The sequence below is a fragment of the Mixophyes fleayi genome, chromosome 3, assembly GCF_038048845.1.
Source record: "Mixophyes fleayi isolate aMixFle1 chromosome 3, aMixFle1.hap1, whole genome shotgun sequence".
NCBI classification, from domain to species: Eukaryota; Metazoa; Chordata; class Amphibia; order Anura; family Limnodynastidae; genus Mixophyes; species Mixophyes fleayi.
In genome coordinates, this window is record NC_134404.1 from 266,152,526 (window position 1) to 266,157,397 (window position 4,872).

At 38.8% G+C, this 4,872-nt stretch overlaps 1 long non-coding RNA gene across 1 annotated transcript; it reads left to right on the plus strand.

Moving 5' to 3' along the window:
* On the plus strand, positions 1 to 988 carry LOC142142958 (uncharacterized). Its single transcript, XR_012689422.1, has 2 exons — positions 1 to 86; positions 832 to 988. It is a non-coding gene; the product is annotated as an uncharacterized LOC142142958 (long non-coding RNA).
* The last annotated feature ends 3,884 nt before the right edge of the window (positions 989 to 4,872 follow it).

A 4,872-nucleotide genomic window follows, 5' to 3' on the forward strand; every position in this document is an offset into this window, starting at 1 on the left:
AACAAGAAGTCGGCGAGGAGCAGTGGCTGATCAGAGAGGAGGAGCAGCGGCAGCGCGACATCGGACAAAGAAGTAAACAATAGAAGGTAAGTTAACTAACTGTGGGGCCATGTCAGAGAAGTTTGAAACAGGTATTAAGGGAGGGGGCATGATGGCAATATTAAATATATGAGGGAGCATGATGGCAATATTAAGTATATGAGGGGGCATGATGGCAATATTAAATATATGAGGGGGCATGATGGCAATATTAAATATATGAGGGGGCATGATGGCAATATTAAATATATGAGGGGGCATGATGGCAATATTAAGTATATGAGGGGGCATGATGGCAATATTAAATATATGAGGGGGCATGATGGCAATATTAAGTATATGAGGGGGCATGATGGCAATATTAAATATATGAGGGGGCATGATGGCAATATTAAATATATGAGGGGGCATGATGGCAATATTAAATAAATGAGGGGGCATGATGGCAATAATAAGTAGCAGAGGGGCATAATGGCAAAATAAGTAGCAGAGGGGCATGAGGGGCATGATGGAAATAATTAGTAGCAGAGGGGCATGATGACAGAAATGTGGAACAGGCCGTGTGAGGGTAAATAAACAAGGGGAGCAAAAATATGAAGGGCACAGTGTGATGGTGAAGGGTGCACAGTGTGATGATTAAAGGGCAAAAGCATGATGGAGGGCACAGTGTGATGATGAAGGGAGTACAGTGTACTAAAGGGGAAGTGTGAAGGAGGAGCAAAAGTGATGAAGTAGGGGACATTTTTTTCTCTTCTGTACTTCAACTTATTTGCCCAAATACATTTTTTGTAGGAGGGAGCTGTGAGAGCTTACACAGGCCCAGTGTGCTTGGACTGGGCGTGCAGGGACTGAAGTGACATCATACAGAGGATCAAGGTACAGTGCGCAGAGTTGGACCAATAATATCAACCTGCAGGGACTGAAATAACCTTTCTTTTCATCAGCAAATGTGAGTAATGAAAAGTTATCATTCTAAACGATTATTGTAAAAATCCTATTATTAAAATGTAATTATCTCTATTGTAAAAATGTGCACTCTTCAGTCTGTGACAGAAGCTACCTGTTCCTGTCGGTTGTACTTTAAAACAGACTGATCAAGAGATAGGAGGTGTCTGTGAAAAGGCAGCTGGGATATGCATCCAGTGTCTTAGACCTGGGGAGGAGATGAGCTGCCTCCTCAGACACTCTGCTGCAGTGAGCAATAATAAGTTGTAGTTCTGAAAAAGGGTCTTGCTAAATGTATTGTCTAGTAGCCAGACGGCTAGGATTTTGATTATATTCTGTTTTGTTTACAAGCTGGTGAATAAACTGTCTGTGGTTGCTATGGTGAAACGTCTGGACTTGTGTGGTTTACTGCTGCTGCTCACCCAGGAGATAGTACCTATTCCGCTGATTACACTACAAGTCTTTATATAGTGCAAAATCATGGGGGGAGCATGTCTTCTCTGGGAGTGTGTGTTACACACAGTAGTAAATTATATTTACATGCACATGAAAATTAATTGGTTAAGTGTGTATAAGGCTGCTGACCTCTGAATGTTATATGATCACAGACTTTACACCTACTGGGTTAAATCTTGTATAAATATCACATGCAAATAAAGTGATCAAATTCTACCATACATTAAAGTATTGACATGTGACATGATGGATACTACAAGAATATGCAAACACAAATGGGAGGTTCAATGTCCATATGCTTATTGCTTTTTCTGCATGGGAAAGGCAGTAGGTTATAAATAGACCTATGTGGCGGAGCTTCCTTCAATATGGATATGGTTCATAGTCCTTTTTTTACGATTATATGTATTTCTGTATCGGTAGGGAAATCTGTATGCGAAAGAACAAATAATGTCTTTATGTTTAAAGGGGGTGAATGGTCTTTTTTAGGGGCTTGTAGTTAGACAACAGCTGCAGTCAGATGGTACAGAACTGATTTTGGAAATTAAAATATGTTTAACATATTGAAGGTTTTGGGACAACACTAATCAACTATGTAATTTATTGTATATTTAGGCATGACTGTTGCAATGGCAATTTTATTTGGGGTCAATTGTGTAGGATTATTGACTTTGCTGTTTTGTTTGGATATAGCTGAATATATAATGATGACATTTTCAGCAGGAAAATAGAATGTAAGGTATAGTATAGGTAATACAATTGCTATTAACTTTACTTATTCTGTAGAAAAACTACAAGATAACATGCATAAGCAACCATCTGGGTCTGCCAAACGAAAGAAGAAGAGAGAGATGGAAAAGGAAGCACTGAAACAACAAAAATTGATGCAGCTTTTCTTAACCCAGAAGATTCCTACAGTGTCTTCTGAGGAACCTGAACCAGACTTTGATAGTCCAGGAACTTCGCAGGGCAGTATGACTGCACACATGGATACAGGTGAACAGCAGGATACTTTCCCTGACAGCTTGGAGGAAACCTCCAATACCACAAGCTTGATGTCTGGACCATCCCATGACATAGAAGAAGCAAATGTACAACAGACCTCTTCTGCTTTCTGTGAAGAAATTGCAGATCTTCAGACTGAGAGCATTCAGAAAGTGTCTACTCCCTTGTCAAGATCAGAAGATACATCCATAAAAATGATGGAGGATAATATTGTTGTAAGTTATTCTCATGATCCCGCTGACTGGGTACTGGGTAATAACACAACCGAATCCATTAGAGAGTATTTTTCACGCAATCCATTAAAAAATACTGTGACAGATTTTTCAGCATCCAGGAGAATCTATTCTGACTGCGCAAGCCTTTTTACTCCAGATCTCTTTTGGAGAAAAAAAATTAATGGCGAAATTGTTCATCGGGATTGGCTTATATACTCTAAATCAAAAGGCACTGTATTTTGCATCCCTTGTAAACTATACAGCAGTATATCACATGCCCTTGTAACATCCGGGTTTAATGATTGGAAAAATGCTGGAGCAAGGTTTAAGGACCATGAAATCTCAAGTGATCATCGCAGCTGTGTAATGAAATTTACACAACGAGCCCAATTTGGTTGTCGAATAGACAACACCCTTGCTTTACAAATGGGTAAAGAACAAAATTACTGGAGAGAAGTTTTAAAGAGAGTTGTTGCCGTTATCAAGTTCCTAGGGGGACGTGGTTTACCCTTTTGTGGGACTAATGAGTTATTTGGTTCTCAACAGAATGGATGTTTCCTTGGATGTCTAGAACTGATCGCACAATTTGATCCATTTCTTGAAAATCATATCAAGCAATATGGAAGAGCAGGAAGTGGAGTAAGCAATTACATGTCCTCCACCACAGTTGAAGAATTTATTGAGCTTATGGGAGCTAAAGTTTTATAAACAATAGTCCATGAACTCAAAAAGGCTAAATATTTTTCGGTTATTGTGGACTCCACTCCAGATCTAAGTCATGTTGATCAACTAGCAATAGTTGTGAGATATGTGAACAAGGATGGACCAGTGGAGCGATTTCTAGGATTTGTGCCAATACATTCCCATACTGGAGAGCACCTTGAAAGCACATTACTATCAGTGCTTTCTGATAAAGATATTGACATTTGCAACTGTCGAGGACAAAGCTATGACAATGCCAACAATATGTCTGACAAATACAATGGCTTGCAAGCAAGAATTTGTGCAATAAATCATTTAGCACTGTATGTACCTTGTTCTGCTCACTCACTCAATCTAGTTGGAGCATGTGCTGCTGATTCTTGTCTAACAGCTGTGTCGTTCTTTAATTTCTTAGAGTGCCTTTACACCTTTTTTTCTTCATCAACTCATCGATGGGAAATACTCACTATTCATCTCAGCAAAGCATCTGGACATCTTTCCATAAAGAGATTGTCAAGCACAAGATGGTCAGCTCGTGCTGATGCTACAAAAGCATTAAATGTTGGTGATGCACTCAATGAATTGAAGAATTCAGAAAAACAACCTGCGAATGCTCGAGCAGAAGCAAAAGCTCTGGAAGAGCAACTTAACAGATTTGAAACTGCCATCTTGCTTGTTTTATGGGGAAACATTCTTGAAAGGTTGGATGCAACAAGTAAGACTTTGCAAAAAACAAATGTCTGTATGGATGAAGTAGTGAAACTCTACAGTTCACTAGAGAATTAAGTGCAAAAAATTAGAGATTTGTTTGACACTTTTGAAACTGAAGCTAAACAAATGACATCCAACCATTTTTATCGAGGTGAAGGAAAGCGCACAAAGAAACGGAAAAGTTTTCATGATGAGGGAGAGAGCAGCACTGAACCACCTTTTACAGCAAGAGAAAACTTCATTTTCAATACCATCAATGTAGTAATTGATCGTCTTACTGTGGAGCTGAATAAACGAAAGAAGTCCTATGAAAACATCAATAGGCGATTTGCAATTCTAAATTCATCTGGAATACCGATAAATGAGCTGCGAAGTTTGGCAGATAATCTGCAGAAGAATTATCCAGACAACATAGAAGATTCTGTTACTGAAGAATTTATCCAATTTTCTTCAATGCTGTCTGAGGAGAGTAACCCATTGGCAATGAGGCAGTATATAATTGACTGTGATCTTATGGATACATTCCCCAATACAGAAACCATGCTACGTATTTTTTTATGTATGCCTATTGCCAATGCCAGTGGAGAGAGGTCTTTTTCATGTCTAAAAAGAATTAAAAATGAAAGAAGAACCACCATGGGCCAAGATCGTCTATCAGCACTATCTTTGCTATCTGTGGAATCAGGTCTTGTTAAACAACTGGACTTCAATGACCTAGTGGATGATTTTGCCCAAAAAAAATCACGCAGAATAGCACTGTAGAAATGTAAAGGGATGTTATATTTGTTAAAAGTTATTG